This window comes from Ranitomeya variabilis, chromosome 6, assembly GCF_051348905.1.
Source record: "Ranitomeya variabilis isolate aRanVar5 chromosome 6, aRanVar5.hap1, whole genome shotgun sequence".
NCBI classification, from domain to species: Eukaryota; Metazoa; Chordata; class Amphibia; order Anura; family Dendrobatidae; genus Ranitomeya; species Ranitomeya variabilis.
The window spans coordinates 211,493,374-211,511,301 of record NC_135237.1 but is presented as its reverse complement, the minus strand read 5'-3'; the positions used below and the strand labels follow the sequence as shown (position 1 = coordinate 211,511,301).

At 45.2% G+C, this 17,928-nt stretch overlaps 1 protein-coding gene across 3 annotated transcripts in view; it reads right to left on the bottom strand.

Annotated features, from left to right (window-relative positions):
- The window catches only part of VWC2 (von Willebrand factor C domain containing 2), a 1,827,208-nt gene that overhangs the window by 1,211,107 nt on the left and 598,173 nt on the right, over positions 1-17,928 (bottom strand). The window lies entirely within an intron of this gene.

Below are 17,928 nucleotides of genomic sequence, written 5' to 3'. Positions count from 1 at the left end.
CCATTTTCGTCAAATAGCGGATCCGCCATTTTTTTGGCGGATCCGCTATTTTCCCATAGACATGCATTAGCGACGGATTGTGGCGCATGGTCGTCCATTCCATCCGCCATGCGACAGATCCGTCGAGATTTGGCGGACGTCATCTAGACATTGACGGCCATTGTAACGTTTTTTGTCTGCGCCGAAATGGCGGTTCGCGATGGATCCGTCGCGTTTGTCATTTCATAGAATGGCCGCCTATGGGCGACGGATCCGTCGTTACCATCATTTCGGCGGATCCGTCGCCCCAATCCACTTTTTCAATTGCGCATGCTCCAAAAAGTAGATACTTTTCCCAGACAACCCCGAAGTAACGGATCCGTCAAAAAAAAGATCCGTTAGAACCGTTTTCTCAACAATTGTGACGGATCCGTTGATCCGTCACTATGTCGGAGCTGACTGACGCCAAACAACTGATGTGTGAAAGAAGCCTTAGGGGTGTGTTGGGGTTAGGGTTGGAGCTAGATTTGGGGGGTTTCCACTGTTTAGGTACATCAGGGGGTCTCTAAACGCCACAGCCAATTTTGCGCTCAAAAAGCCAAATGGTGCTCCCTCCCTTCCGAGCTCTGAAGTGCACCCAAACAGTGGTTTACCCCCACATATGGGGCATCAGCATACTCAAGATAAATTGGACAACAACTTTTGGGGTCCAATTTCTCCTGTTACCCTTGTGAAAATAAAAACTTGGGGGCTAAAAAATCTTTTTGTGGAAAAAAAAATAATTTTATTTTCACAACTCTGCATTATAAACGTCTGTGAAGCACTTGGGCATTCAAAGTTCTCACCACACATCTAGATAAGTTCCTTGGGGGCTCTAGTTTCCAAAATGGGGTCACTTGTGGGGGGTTTCTACTGTTTAGGTACATCAGGGTCTCTGCAAACGCAGCATAATGCCCGCAGACCATTCTATCAAAGTCTGCATTCCAAAATGGCGTTCCTTCCCTTCCGAGCTCTGCCATGCACTTAAACAGTGGTCCCCCCCACACATGGGGTATCAGTGTACTCAGGACAAATTGGACAACAACTATTGGGGTCCAATTTCTCTTGTACCCTTGTGAAAACAAAAACTTGGGGGCTAAAAAATCTTTTTTGTGGAAAAAAAAATATTTTTTATTTTCATGACTCTGCATTATAAACTTCTGTGAAGCAGTTGGGCATTGAAAGTTCTCACCACACATCTAGATAAGTTCCTTGGGGGGTCTAGTTTCCAAAATGGGGTCACTTGTGGGGGTTTCTACTGTTTAGGTACATCAGGGGCTCTGCAAACGCAACATAAAGCCCGCAGACCATTCTATCAAAGTCTGCATTCCAAAATGGCGCTCCTTCCCTTCCAAGCTCTGCCATGCGCCCAAACAGTGGTTTACCCCAACATATGGGGTATCAGCCTACTCAGCATAAATTGCACAATAAATGTTGGGGTGCAATTTCTCCTGTTACCCTTGAGAAAATAAAAAATTGCAGGCTAAAAAATCATTTTTGAGGAAAATAAAAAGGATCTTTTATTTTCACGGCTCTACTTTATAAATTTCTGTGAAGCACTTGGGAGTTTAAAGTGCTCACCACACATCTAGATAAGTTCCTTAAGTGGTCTAGTTTCCAAAATGGGGTCACTTGTGGGGGGTTTCTACTGTTTAGGCACATCAGGGGCTCTCCAAACGCGACATGGTGTCCGATCTCAATTCCAGCCAATTCTACATTGAAAAAGTAAAACGGCACTCCTTCTCTTCCAAGTGGTTTACCCCCACATATGGGGTATCGTTGTACTCAGGAGAAATTGCACAACAACTTTTGTGGTCTAATTTCTCCTGTTACCCTTGTGAAAATAAAAATTTTTGGGCAAAAAATCATTTTTGTAGAAAAAATACGATTTTTTATTTTCACAGCTCTACGTTATAAACTTCTGAGAAGCACCTGGGGGTTTAAAGTGCTCACCACACATCTAGTTAAGTTCCTTAAGGGGTCTAGTTTCCAAAATGGTGTCACTTGTGGGGGGTTTCCACTGTTTAGGCACATCAGGGGCTCTCCAAACGTGACATGGCGTCCAATCTCATTTCCAGCCAATTCTACATTGAAAAAGTAAAACGGCACTCCTTCTCTTCCAAGCTCTGCGGTGCGCCCAAACAGTGGTTTACCCCCACATGTGGGGTATCAACATACTCAGGAGAAATTGCACAACAACTTTTGTGGTCTAATTTCTCCTGTTACCCTTGTGAAAATAAGAATTTGTGGGCAAAAAGATCATTTTTGTGTAAACAAATGCGATTTTTTTATTTTCACGGCTCTACTTTCTAAACTTCTGTGAAGCACTTGAGGGCTCAAAGTGCTCACCACACATCTAGATAAGTTCCTTAAGGGGTCTAGTTTCCAAAATGGTGTCACTTGTGGGGAGTTTCCACTGTTTAGGCACATCAGGGGCTCTCTAAACGTGACATGGCATCCGATCTCAATTCCAGCCAATTCTGCATTGAAAAAGTCAAACGGCGCTCCTTCTCTTCCAAGCTCTGCGGTGCGCCCAAACAGTGGTTTACCCCCACATGTGGGGTATTGGCGTATTCATGAGAAATTGCACAACAACATTTATGGATAAATTTCTGTTTTTACACTTGTGAAAATAAAAAAAAAGGTTCTCAAGTAAAATGTTTGCAAAAAAAAGTTAAATGTTCATTTTTGCCTTCCACATTGTTTCAGTTCCTGTGAAGCAAGTAAAGGGTTAATAAACTTCTTGAATGTGGATAGGAGCACCTTGAGGGGTGCAGTTTTTAGAATGGTGTCACACTTGGTTATTTTCTATCATATAGACCCCTCAAAATGACTTCAAATGTGATGTGGTCCCTAAAAAAAAAATGGTGTTGTAAAAATGAGAAATTGCTGGTCAACTTTTAACCCTTATAACTCCCTAACAAAAAAAAAAAATTGTTTCCAAAATTGTGCTGATGTAAAGTAGACATGTGGGAAATGTTATTTATTAACTATTTTTTGTGACATATCTCTCTGATTTAAGGGCATAAAAATACAAATTTTGAAAATTGCACAATTTTTTTGCCATATTTCCATTTTTTTCATAAATAATCACAAGTAATATCAAAGAAATGTTACCACTAACATGAAGTACAATATGTCACGAAAAATCCATCTCAGAACCAGCAGGATCCGTTGAAGCGTTCCAGAGTTATTACCTCATAAAGTGACAGTGGTCAGAATTGTAAAAATTGGCCTGGTCATTAAGTACCAAATTGGCTTGACTAAGGGGTTAAATAGAAACAGTTCCTGTGTCTACCTCGTTAACAAACCGGGTGAGTCGACCTATCGCAGGGTGTAGTGAGTTTTTATAGCCCACAGATGCCTCACATAATTTTATGACATAGGGATGCGGTAAAGCCCTATAAGTCGTCAGAAGGTATTGTTTTTCTACTTTACAGGGCTGAGAAGCAAGAAAGCTATTGGCTTTCAAAGCACACATTTTGCTAGAACAGCAACATTTGTGGAGCCCCTAAGCTGCCAGAGAAGCAGAAAAAAATCCCAAAGTGACCCCATTGTAGAATTGCACCTGTCAATGAATTCATCTACAGCTGCAATGACTATTTTTCAACATCCACATCATTCTTAGTTCTGAAAAATTGCAAATATGCCAGTTTAGTGCCCGTACATTGTGCTCCCATACAGTATAGTGCCCCCCATATACAGTGTGTATGGAAAGTATTCAGACCCCTTTAAATTTTTCACTCTTTGTTTCATTGCAGCCATTTGGTAAAATGAAAAAAGTAAAAGTTCATTCTTTCTCATTATGGTACACTCTGCACCCCATCTTGACTGAAAAAAAAACAGAAATGTAGAAATTTTTACTAATTTATTAACAAAGAAAAACTGAAATATCACATGGTCATAAGTATTAAGACCCTTTACTCAGACACTTATATTTAAGTCACATGCTGTGCATTTCTTTGTGATCCTCTTTGAGATAGTTCTACTCCTTCATTGGAGTCCAGCTGTGTTTAATTAAACTGATAGGACTTAATTTGGAAAGGCACACACCTGTCTATATAAGACCTCACAGCTCACAGTGCATGTCAGACCATATGAGAATCATGATCTCAAAAGAACTGGCCAAGGAGCTCAGAGATAGAATTGTGGCAAGGCACAGTTCTGTCCAAGGTTACAAAAGAATTTCTGCAGTAATAAAGGCTCCCAAGAGCACAGTGGCCTCCATAATCCTTAAATGGAAGAAAATACACCAGAAATCTTCCTAGACATGGCCATCCAGCCAAACTGAGCAATTATGGGAGAAGAGCCTTGGTGAGAGAGATAAAGAAGAACCCAAAGATCACTGTGGCTGAGCTCCAGAGATGCAGTAGGGAGATGGGAGAAAGTTCCACAAAGTCAAATATCACTGCAGCACTTCACAGTGGCCCAATGGAAGTCTCTCCTCAGTGCAAGACATATGAAAGCCCACATAAAGTTGCTGAAAACACATGAAGGACTCCCAGACTATGAGAAATAAGATTCTCTGGTCTGATGAGATGAAGATAGATCTTTTTGGTAATAATTCTAAGCGGTATGTGTCCAGAAAACCAGGCACTGCTCATCACCTGCCCAATATAATACCAACAGTGAAACCTAGTGGTGGCAGCTAGAGTTGAGCGACTTTTACTTTTTTCGGATCGCGTCAGGTTTCGCGAAACCCAACTTTGTCAAAAGTCGGGTGGGGTGAAATCGGCCGACTATTGCGAAAAGTCGGGGGCCGTCTGAAACACGAAACCCAATGCAAGTCAAAGGGGAATCAAAGTCGGCAGAGAGTGGAGGACAGGAAAACACCTACAGTGCCCATTTTAATGCAAAAATATCAATTCTTGTTACTTAAGCTTGTCAATCTTAATTTACTTTATAATAATAGTTAGGCATTGAAAATCGGGGGTCATTTGGCGAAAGTTGTGGGGGGCAGGGCTGGCTCAAGATTTTCGTGGGCCCAAGAAACGTGGAATACGTCATGGCGGTGGAGCAGGGCGAGGTAAGTATTTCAACTTTGCAAGTGCTGTGATCCTGAGCAAGCAGGGGGGGCACTCGTTGTCACTGGCACAGGGCCCCTCATAGTACGGCGCTGTGTTTGACAGTGGGTGGCGCCTCCCACTGGCAGAGACACTTTTGCGTACTATGAGGGGGCCCTGTGCCAGTGACGTCACCAACGAGTATGCCACCCCACCTGATGAAGGAATCTGAACTTTCATCTGCACCTTCCTCTTTGTTCCCGTGTAAGGTGGTATAGTATGCGGGAAGGGGAACCTGACTTTCAGCAGGGTCAGATTCTGACTGTGTAGAGTGCAAGGGGAATGTAGTGGTCTGGGTCAATGTACCAGCAGACTCATCTAGCAGTGGCTGGGCAATGGGCAGAATGGGGAGGAAACACAGATATAGGCCTAAATAATAAAGTAGGCTAAATGCAGTTCAAATGTGGTAACAGGACTAAACAGACGCATTGCTTTGTTCAGTGGGGGAAAACTGTAATGAGTGGCAGACACAGTTAGTAGGCCCAAATAATAAAGTAGGCTAAATGCAGTTCAAATGTGGTAACAGGACTAAACAGACGGCATTGCTTTGTTCAGTGGAGGAAAACTGTAATGAGTGGCAGACACAGTTAGTAGGCCCAAATAATAAAGTAGGCTAAATGCGGTTCAAATGTGGTAACAGGACTAAACAGGCGGCATTGCTTTGTTCAGTGGAGGAAAACTGTAATGAGTGGCAGACACAGTTAGTAGGCCCAAATAATAATGTAGGCTAAATGCAGTTCAAATGTGGTAACAGGACTAAACAGACGGCATTGCTTTGTTCAGTGGAGGAAAACTGTAATGAGTGGCAGACACAGTTAGTAGGCCCAAATAATAAAGTAGGCTAAATGCGGTTCAAATATGATAACAGGACTAAACAGGCGGCATTGCTTTGTTCAGTGGAGGAAAACTGTAATGAGTGGCAGACACAGTTAGTATGCCCAAACACTAAAATAGGCTAAATGCAGTTCAAATGTGGTAACAGGACTAAACAGGCGGCATTGCTTTGTTCAGAGGAGGAAAACTGTAATGAGTGGCAGACACATTTAGTAGGCCCAAATAATAAAGTGGGCTAAATGTCTGCCAAAAAATTGTTCATAAATAAACAGGTGGCACAGCTAGGTACAGGGGTGGGCTCCTCTGCTGAGTAGCTGACAGTGGTAGTAGGTGCAAAGTATTAACTGGTCTAAATGGAGGCCAGGGCCCCTGTATATTTCAACTATCATCTATCATTTCAACAAATTTGTATTGGCAGTGCCATTAAAGGATTTAACAGCACAGACTACACAGTGGTGGAGCAGGGAGAGGTAAGTATTGCAAGTGGTAGAGCACTGTTCGAGCTGGGGGAACACTCTCGTGGGCGGTGGTACTGGCACAGGGCCCCTCATATTATGACGGTGTGTCTGACATTGGTTGTGCACCACCACCGTCAGAGACACTTCATTGTACTATGAGGGACCCTGTGCCAGTGCCGTCGCCCAAAAGTGGGCACACCCACCTGTCCAGGCAAACGGCACTCACACGGGTGCTTGCACCAAGTGGTGACCACGGCCCTGTGGGGGGGGGAGTCAGTCCATTTAGGGAGGTATAAAAATGGCCTATGGTGGACATTCAGCTGCTGCAAATGGAGGAATTGGAGAAATCAGTAAGAGGAGGCCAAAAGCAAGACATTTTTCAGGCAAGCTATGTGTCAGCAGGGGAAGGTGGGGCAAAATAATTTGAAATCCATGATTGGTTCATTTTAATGAAAGTTAGATCATCAACATTTTGGGTAGCCGGACGTGTCCTTTTTTCGGTCAGTATTGAACCAGCAGTACTGAAGAATATTTCTGATAGCACACTAGCAGCAGGGCAAGCAAGCTCCTGTAATGCATATTCTGCCAATTCAGGCCAGGTGTCTATTTTAGATGCAGAGTAATCAAAGGGGAATGACCTGTGAGGGAGAGCATCGATAAGGGAGGAAAAGTAGTTCGTAACCATACTGGACAAATGCTGTCTCCTGTCACTTTGAATCGATGCAGCAGTACCTGTCGTGTCAGCGGTCATTGCGAAATCACTCCACAACCTGGTCATAAAACCCCTCTGTCCGACGTCACTTCGGATTTGTGCACCTCTAACACCTCTGCCATCTTGCCCCCTACGGCTCGTGTGAGAACCATCACCGCCACTGTGTGCTGAGAATGCTTGAACCAAATGGTCTACAAGAGTTGCTTGTTTGGTAGCCAATATTTGCTCAAGGTTCTCATGTGGCATGATATTTTGTAATTTTCGCTTATATCGTGGATCCAGGAGGCAGGCCAACCAGTAATCGTCATCGGTCATCATTTTGATAATGTGGGGGTCCCTTTTTAGGATAGGCAATGCATACTCAGCCATGTGGGCCAATGTTCCAGATGTCAATTCACTGCTTGTGCTGGGTTGAGGAGCACTTTCTTGCAAATCAACATCACTTGTGTCCCGCAAAAACCCTGTACCTGACCTTGCAACGCCACCAGTTTCTATTGCCCCCTGAGAAGCATCCTCCTCCAATAATTATTCATCCCCATCCTCCTCCTCTTCTTCGTCCACCACCTCATCCAGGAGAGTTCCCTGAGCAGACAAAATCTGTCATCAAGGCTTCCCTCCTCCTTGGCTGAAGACGCCTGCTCCTTAACATGCGTCAAGCTTTGCATCAGCAGACGCATTAATGGGATGCTCATGCTTTTGATGGCGTTGTCTGCACTTACCAGCCATGTGCATTCCTCAAAACACTGAAGGACTTGACAGAGGTCTTGTAGCTTCGACCACTGCACACCAGACAACTCCATGTCTGCCATCCAAGTGCCTGCCCGTGTATGTGTATCCTCCCACAAATTAATTACAGCACGCCTCTGTTTGCACAGCCTCTGAAGCATGTGCAGTGTGGAGTTCCACCTTGTTGCAACGTCGATTATTAGGCAGTGCTGGGGAAGATTCAGCGATTGCTGATGGTTCAGCATACGGCTGGAGTGTACGGGCGTCCGGCGGATGTGCGAGCAAAGTCTTCGCACCTTCAGGAGCAAGCCTGGTAACTCCGAATAATTTTTGAGGAAGCACTGCACCACCAGATTCAAGGTGTGAGCCAGGCAAGGTATGTGTTTCAGTTCTGAAAGGGGTATGGCAGCCATAAAATTCCTTCCGTTATCACTGACTACCTTGCCTGCCTCAAGATGTACACTGCCCTGCCATGACTGAGTTTGTTGCTGCAAGTACTCGGCCAGTATGTTCACGGTGTGTCTGTTGTCACCCACACACTTCATTTGTAACACAGCCTGCTGACGCTTACCACTAGCTGTTCGATAATGGGACACCTCGTGTGCAACACTGGCAGCTGCAGATGGAGTGGTCATGCGACTGCACTCTGTGGATGAGCTTTCACTTCTAGAGGAGGAGGAGGAGGAGGGGTGTCGAACGCCTACTGCCAACTGTTTCCTAGACCGTGGGCTAGGCAGAACTGTCCCACTATGGCTGTCCCCTGTGGACCCGGCATCTACCACATTAACCCAGTGCGCCGTGATGGACACGTTACGTCCCTGGCCATGCCTACTGGTCCGTGCATCTGTTGTGAGGTGCACCTTTCCACTGACTGATTGCCTCAGTGTATGGACAATGCGGTCTTTGATATGCTGGTGGAGGACTGGGATGGCTTTTCTCGCAAAGAAGTGCCGAGTGGGTAGGTCGTAGCGAGGTACTACGTAGGCCATCAGGTCTTTGAAAGCTTTGCTTTCAACCAACCGGTAGGGCATCATCTCTAATGAGATTAGTATAGCAATGTGGGCGTTCAAGCCCTGTGTACGCGGATGAGAGGATGAGTACTTTCTTTTCCTAACGAGAGTCTCTTGTAGAGTGAGCTGGACTGGAGCACTGCATATGGTGGAACTAGCGGTGGTGGTGGTGGACATGGCGGATTGAGACAGGGTTGGTGATGGTATTCTTGATGTTGGCCTATATACAGTGTTTCCTACCAATAACCTTGTGATTCCCTGACTGTTTTTGCCTTGCGACAATACCTCGACATTTGCTGCTGGTGGTGTCCTAACCGGTGGGCTTACAGTGAGGGAAGCAATGTAGCGTTGCTGACTACCTTCATTCTGAGCAGGTGCACCAACTGAACGGAATGTTTGGTAGTTAGTCCATGCTTGCAAGTGCATGCTGGTTAAATGTCTAAGCATGCACGTTGTATTTAAATTTTGAAGATTCTTCCCTCTGCTAAAGGTCTTTGAGCATTTCTTACAGATAACTTTTGACTGATCATTCGGATCTTGGTTAAAAAATTGCCACACTGCACTATTCCTACTATGGAATATCTTTTCAGGCATTGCACGCTGTACTACTTTCACCGGATGGCCACGCTGTCCTAAAACCTTAAAATGTTTTTGTTTTTGACAAACGTTTTTGGCCTGATACGGGCCTGCCAGATGACAGCTGTTGCGATGTAGATGGCTGCTGCGGATCATCCTCCTCCGCTTCTTAGCTACTGGCAGCGGCACCCTCTTCCCCCAATGGCTGCCAATCTGGGTCGACAACTGGGTCATCTATCACCTCCTCTTCAATGTCATGTACACCTTCCTCTGTGTCACCGTGTAAGGTGCTATAGCGTTCGGGACGGGGCACCATAGTTTCATCAGGGTCAGATTCTGGCTCAGTACACTGCGAGGACAATGTCCTGATCTGAGTCAATGGAACAGCATAATAACCTAGCTGTGGCTGTGCATCAGTGCACTCCATGTCCGATTCATCTTGTAATGGGCAGTTAACAATTTCCCTTTCTAACCCAGGCATGGTATGTGTAAAGAGCTCCATGGAGTAACCTGTAGTGTCGCCTGACGTATCCTTCACTTTTGGTTTGGGTGAAGTACACAATGAAACGTCTTGTTTCTGACCAGGAGCATCCACTGACGACTCACTGCTTTTATATTTGGAACTTTCTGAAGAGGAGGCGAAAGAGCTAGAGGCTGAGTCAGCAAGGAAAGCCAAAACTTTTTCCTGCTGCTTCAGCTTTAAAAGCTATTTTCTTAAGGCCCCGTCTCACATAGCGAGATCGCTAGCGAGATCGCTGCTGAGTCACAAGTTTTGTGACGCAACAGCGACCTCAGTAGCGATCTCGCTATGTGTGACACGTACCAGCGATCAGGCCCCTGCTGCGAGATCGCTGGTCGTGTCGGAACGGCCTGGGCCGTTTTTTGATCGTTGAGGTCCCGCTGACATCGCTGAATCGGTGTGTGTGACACCGATCCAGCGATGTCTTCAATGGTAACCAGGGTAAACATCGGGTTACTAAGCGCAGGGCTGTGCTTAGTAACCCGATGTTTACCCTGGTTACCAGCGTAAATGTAAAAAAAAACAAACAGTACATACTCACCATCTGATGTCCGTCAGGTCCCTTGCCGTCTGCTTCCCACACTGACTGAGCGCCGCAAAGTGAAAGTGAAAGTACAGCACAGCGGTGACGTCACCGCTGCGCTCTGCTCTCACTGTACGGCGGTACTCAGTCAGAGCAGGAAGCAGATGGCGAGGGACCTGAAGGACATCAGATGGTAAGTATGTACTGTTTGTTTTTTTTGGTAACCAGGGTAAACATCGGGTTACTAAGCGCGGCCCTGCGCTTAGTAACCCAATGTTTACCCTGGTTACCCGGGTGCTGCAGGGGGACTTCGGCATCGTTGAAGACAGTTTCAACGATGCCGAAGTCGTTCCCCTGATCGTTGGTCGCTGGAGAGAGCTGTCTGTGTGACAGCTCCCCAGCGACCACACAGCGACAAAACAGCGACGCTGCAGCGATCAGCATCGTTGTCTGTATCGCTGCAGCGTCGCTGTGTGTGACGGGGCCTTTACTCCCAGATAAGGGAGCCTTTGAGGCCTAGTTTAGCCAGACGATGACGCTGGCTCAACACCTCGAGCCTTAGGTGCTATTGTGCTTTTGCCACTCCCACCAGATGCACCACCACCATCAGTACCAGCTGGCAACCACTGCCCACGGGCTCTTCCACCAGACTTCCTCATTTTTTGGAAAATCTAACTAAAATAACAACCGTTATATGGTACTGTAAAACAAGGTAGAAGGTGTATATAAACTTGTTGAGAATTTAAATCTCCATTTTTTTTGGGAGACTGAACCAAAACTCAGGCCCTGTGCATAAAACAACACAATTAAAGTGGCTAAAAGTGGCTGGCTGACATACGACAAACTAACAGGACTGAAGTCTATCCACTTTGTGAGAATTTGAATCTCACTTTTTTTTTGGAGACTGAACCAAAACTCAGGCCCAGTGTATAAAACAACACAATGTAAGTGGCAGAAAGTGCCTGGCTGATATACGACAAACTAACAGGACTGAAGTATATCCACTTTGTGGGAATTTGAATCTCACTTTTTTTTGGGGAGACTGAACCAAAACTTAAGCCCAGTGTATAAAACAACACAATGTAAGTGTCAGAAAGTGGCTGGCTGATATACGACAAACTAACAGGACTGAAGTATATCCACTTTGTGGGAATTTGAATCTCACTTTTTTTTTTGAGACTGAACCAAAACTCAGGCCCAGTGTATATAACAACGCAATCTAAGTGGCAGAAAGTGGCTGGCTGACATACGACAAACTAGAAGGACTGAGGTATATCCACTTTGTGTGAATTTGATTATCCCTTTTTTTTTGGGAGACTGAACCAAAACTCAGGCCCAGTGTATAAAACAACACAATGTACGTGGCAGAAAGTGGCTGGCTGATATACGACATACTAACAGAACTGAAGTATATCCACTTTGTGAGAATTTGAATCTCCCTTTTTTTTTGGAGACTAAACCAAAACTCAGGCCCGGTGTATAAAACAACTAGTGTTGAGCATTCCGATACCGCAAGTATCGGGTATCGGCCGATATTTGCGGTATCGGAATTCCGATACCGAGATCCGATACTTTTGTGATATCGGGAATCGGTATCGGGATAGATATTAATGTGTAAAATAAAGAATAAAAATAAAAAATAATGATATACTCACCCTCTGATGCGCCCTGGTTGAAACCGCCAGCCTCCGTTCCTAAGAATGAGCGCTTGAAAGACCTTAGATGACGTCGCGGCCTGTGATTGGTCGCGGAGCGGTCACGTGACCGCCACGCGACCAATCACAAGCCGTGACGTCATCTAAGGTCTTTCAAGCGCTTGAAAGACCTTAGATGACGTTGCGTCACGTGACCGCTCCACGACCAATCACAGGCCGCGACGTCATCTAAGGTCTTTCAAGCGCTCATTCTTAGGAACGGAGGCTGGCGGTTACAACCAGGGCGCGTCAGAGGGTGAGTATATCAATATTTTTTATTTTTATTCTTTATTTTACACATTAATATGGATCCCAGGGCCTGAAGGGGAGTTTCCTCTTCTTCAGACCCTGGGAACCATCAGGATACCTTCCGATACTTGGTGTCCCATTGACTTGTATTGGTATCGGGTATCGGTATCGGCGATATCCGATACTTTTCGGGTATCGGCCGATACTATCCGATACCGATACTTTCAAGTATCGGACGGTATCGCTCAACACTAAAAACAACACAATGAACGTGGCAGAAAGTGGCTGGCTGATATACGACAAACTAACAGGACTGAAGTATATCCACTTTGTGAGAATTTGAATCTCACTTTTTTTTTGGAGACTGAACCAAAACTCAGGCCCAGTGTATATAACAACACATTGTACGTGGCAAAAAGTGGCTGGCTGATATACGACAAATTAACAGGACTGAAGTACATCCACTTTGTGAGAATTTGAATCTCACTTTTTTTTGGAGACTGAAACAAAACTCAGGCCCAGTGTATAAAACAACACAATGCAAGTGGCAGAACAAGGCTGGCTGATATACGACAAACTAACAGGACTGAAGTATATCCACTTTGTGAGAATTTCAATCTCACTTTTTTTTTGGAGACTGAACCAAAACTCAGGCCCAGTGTATATAACAACACATTGTACGTGGCAAAAAGTGGCTGGCTGATATACGACAAATTAACAGGACTGAAGTATATCCACTTTGTGAGAATTTGAATCTCACTTTTTTTTGGAGACTGAACCAAAACTCAGGCCCAGTGTATAAAACAACACAATGCAAGTGGCAGAACAAGGCTGGCTGATATACGACAAACTAACAGGACTGAAGTATATCCACTTTGTGAGAATTTCAATCTCACTTTTTTGGAGACTGAACCAAACTCAGGCCCAGTGTATAAAACAACACAATGCAAGTGGCAGAAAGTGGCTGGCTGACATTTGACAAACTAACAGGACTGAAGTATATCCACACTGTGAGAATTTGATTATCACTTTTTTTGGGGGGAGACTGAACCAAAACTCAGGCCCAGTGTATAAAACAACACAATGTACGTGGCAGAAAGTGGCTGGCTGATATATGACAAACTAACAGGACTGAAGTATATCCACTTTGTGAGAATTTGAATCTCCCCTTTTTTTTGGAGACTGAACCAAAACTCAGGCCCAGTGCATAAAACAACACAATTAAAGTGGCAAAAAGTGTCTGGCTGACATACGACAAACTAACAGGACTGAAGTATATCCACTTTGTGAGAATTTGAATCTCACTTTTTTTTTGGAGACTGAACCAAAACTCAGGCCCAGTGTATAAAACAACACAATGTATGTGGCAGAAAGTGGCTGGCTGATATACGACAAACTAACAGGACTGAAGTATATCCACTTTGTGGGAATTTGAATCTCACTTTTTTTTTTGAGACTGAACCAAAACTCTGGCCCAGTGTATATAACAACGCAATCTAAGTGGCAGAAAGTGGCTGGCTGACATACGACAAACTAACAGGACTGAGGTATATCCACTTTGTGAGAATTTGATTATCACTTTTTTTTGGGGAGACTGAACCAAAACTCAGGCCCAGTGTATAAAACAACACAATGTACGTGGCAGAAAGTGGCTGGCTGATATACGACAAACTAACAGGACTGAAGTATATCCACTTTGTGAGAATTTGAATCTCCCTTTTTTTTTGGAGACTAAAGGTACCTTCACACGAAGTGACGCTGCAGCGATAGCAACAACGATGCCGATCGCTGCAGCGTCGCTGTTTGGTCGCTGGAGAGCTGTCACACAGACCGCTCTCCAGCAACCAATGATGCCGAGGTCCCCGGGTAACCAGGGTAAACATTGGGTTGCTAAGCGCAGGGCCGCGCTTAGTAACCCGATGTTTACCCTGGTTACTAGCGTAAAAGTAAAAATAACAAACGTTACATGCTCACCTGCGCGTCTCCCGGCGTCCGCTTCCTGTACTGTGTGAGCGCCGGCCCTAACAGCAGAGCGGTGACGTCACCACTGTGCTGTACTTTCACTTTAGGGCAGAGCAGGAAGCGGACGGCAGGGGACGCGCAGGTGAGCATGTAATGTTTGCTTTTTTTACTTTTACGCTGGTAACCAGGGTAAACATCGGGTTACTAAGCGCGGCCCTGCGCTTAGTAACCCGATATTTACCCTGGTTACCAGCGTAAAACATCGCTGGTATCGTTGCTTTTGGTGTCAAACCTGACGATACACGCCGGTCTGACGACCAAATAAAGTTCTGAACTTTATTCAACGACCAGCGATATCACAGCAGGATCCAGATCGCTGCTGCGTGTCAAACACAACGATATCGCTATCCAGGATGCTGCAACGTCATGGATCGCTGTCGTTCTCGTTGTAAAGTCGTTTCGTGTGAAGGTACCTTAAACCAAAACTCAGGCCCAGTGTATAAAACAACACAATGTATGTGGCAGAAAGTGGCTGGCTGATATACGACAAACTAACAGGACTGAAGTATATCCACTTTGTGTGAATTTGAATCTCACTTTTTTTTTTGGAGACTGAACCAAAACTCAGGCCCAGTGTATAAAACAACACAATGTACGTGGCAGAAAGTGGCTGGCTGATATACGACAAACTAACTGGACTGAAGTATATCCACTTTGTGAGAATTTCAATCTCACTTTTTTGGAGGGAGACTGAACCAAAACTCAGGCCCAGTGTATATAACAAAGTAAACTAAGCGGCAAAAGGTGGCTGGCTGACATACGACAAACTAAGAGGACCGAAGTATATCCACTTTGTGAGAATTTGAATCTCACTTTTTTTTGGAGACTGAACCAAAACTCAGGCCCAGTGTATAAAACAACACAATGTATGTGGCAGAAAGTGGCTGGCTGATATACGACTAACTAACAGGACTGAAGTATATCCACTTTGTGAGAATTTGAATCTCACTTTTTTTGGAGACTGAACCAAAACTCAGGCCCAGTGTATAAAACAACACAATGCAAGTGGCAGAAAGTGGCTGGAAGATATATGAAAAAATACAAGGACTGTAGTACAATTTCAATCTCCCTACCATGATCTCAGGACAAGTATGGCAGCAATGAAAAGGACTGCTGCACACAAAAGTGTGGACAAATAAACAAGATAACTGTGCAGAAAGGAACAACAGGATTTTTGCTTTTAAAAAAAGCAGTTGGTTTGCACAGCAGCGTACAAACAGAAATGCAGCTATCAGGGAGCCTTATAAGGCAGCCTAAGCTACAGAGCTGATGCACAAAAATATAGCCTCCACTGTCCCTGCAAAGAAAAGGTGGTGTTGGACAGTGGAAATCGCTACAGCACAAACAGTTTGGGGGTTAATCTTCCCTCCCTAACTATATCCCTTCTTTTGATGAAGCTGCAGCAACGTCTCCCTATGCTAAGATCGTCAGAAGTAAGATGGCAGTCGGTGTGCACGCCCCTTTATAGCCCCTGTTGTGCTGCAGAAAGCAAGCCAATTACTGTCATGCCCTTCTCTAAGATGTTGGGGACCGAGACCTATGTAATCACGCTGCCCACACTCTGCGTCCTCCTTCATTGGCTGAAAAATGGTGCTGAAAGTGTCATACGAAATGCGACTTTTGCGCGCAGATCGCCGACCTCAAGGCAGATCCCACACTAGGATCGGGTCGGGTTTCATGAAACCCGACTTTGCGAAAGTCGGCGATTTTTGAATTTGTCCGATCCGTTTCGCTCAACCCTAGTGGCAGCATCATGCTATGGATGTGATTTTCAGCTGCAGGGACAGGATGACTGGTTGTCATTGAAGGAAATATGAATCCGGCCAAGTACAGAGATATCCTGGATGAAAACCTCTTCCAGAGTGCTCTGAACCTCAGACTTGGTTGAAGGTTCACCTTCCAACAAGACTTTGACTCTAAGCACACAGCTAAAATAACAGAGGAGCGGCTTCAGAACAACTCTGTGACCATTCTTGACTGACTCAGCAAGAGCCCTGACCTAAACCCAATTGAGCATCTCTGGAGACACCTGAGAATGGCTGTTCACCAACGGTCACCATCCAACCTGACGGAACTGGAGAGGATCTGCAAGAAAGAATGGCTGAGGATCCCCAAATTCAGGTGTGAAAAACTTGTTGCATCATTCCCAAGAAGACTCATGGCTGTACTAGCTCAAAAGGGTGCTTCTACTAAATACTGAGCAAAGGGTCTGAATATTAATGATCATGTGATATTTCAGTTTTTCTTTTTTAATAAATTTGCAAAAATTTCTACATTTCTGTTTTTTTTCAGTCAAGATAGGGTGCAGAGTGTACATTAATGAGAAAAAAAGGAACTTTATTGAATTGACCAAATGGCTGCAATAAAGCAAAGAGTGAAAAATGTAAAAAGGTCTTAATACTTTCCATACCCACTGTATTGTAACAACCCCATACATTGTGCCCAGCTTGTGTTTCTGGCAACATGCACCCCATCAATTGTTTTTTGGGCTCTTCCAACTACAATAATGCCAAACACATGTCCACTTCATGTAGTATAGGCATAGTGTGTCTCATAAGTATATTGAATTCTATTTTAGGGTGTGGGAGCCATGTCACTCTTTTCCAGAATATTTTTTCTACCAGTAATGTGGAAACTTCCAATATTTACAGTGGCAGATGATGGACCTGAGTGGGGGCTGGTTTTTTTGCAGGATAAGTTTAGGATTTTATTGGTAACATTTTGGTGCATGTAACGCTCTCAGCAGGGCCAGCGTCAGCACCCGCTGCACCCGGGCAAGTGCCAGGGCCCTGGCGAGATGGGGGGCCCATTCATGCTGTCTGGGATACATCTGGCCCCTTGCCCGCTATTTTTTCTGCCGCCGGCCCTTTAAATCTGCGGGAATGGTGGTTTTACAGGTGCGGGCAGTGGCAGCTGGCACAAGCATCTCAGTCAGTGCAGGCAGGCACATAGGGGTTAAGAATGTAGCGTCACCTTCTTTGTGGGCAGAGAGAGCACATTCTCCTGCTCTGCTCTCCTGCCCCTGGCTGCAGTGCTGAACTTATCAGGCAGATTCCAGAGGAGTTTCCTACCTGTGCGCACCTGAGTGAGTGCAATATCGCTGTATTCTGACTGTCTGGGTGAGCTGGGGCGGCCCTGGGCGGCTGCAGGCTGCAGCTGAGCTGCTGAAATATATTATATACTTCAGAAGCCGCCCAGCCCAGGCCCTCAGCACCTGTCCTGAATATACTGTATCTCTACAGCACAGGTGCTGTGGGCCTGGGCTGGGTGGCTGTTGAAGTATATACAGGTGCTGGGGGCCTGGTTGGCTGCTGACATATATACAGGTGCTGGGGGCCTGGGCGGCTGCTGACGTATATACACTGCACAGTACCCCTCCTGTCCTGTATATATACACTGCACAGTACCACTCCTCCTATATATGTATTGCACAGTACCACTCCTCCTGTATATATACACTGCACAGCACCACTGCTCCTGTATATATACACTGCACAGTACCACTCCTCCTGTCCTGTATGTA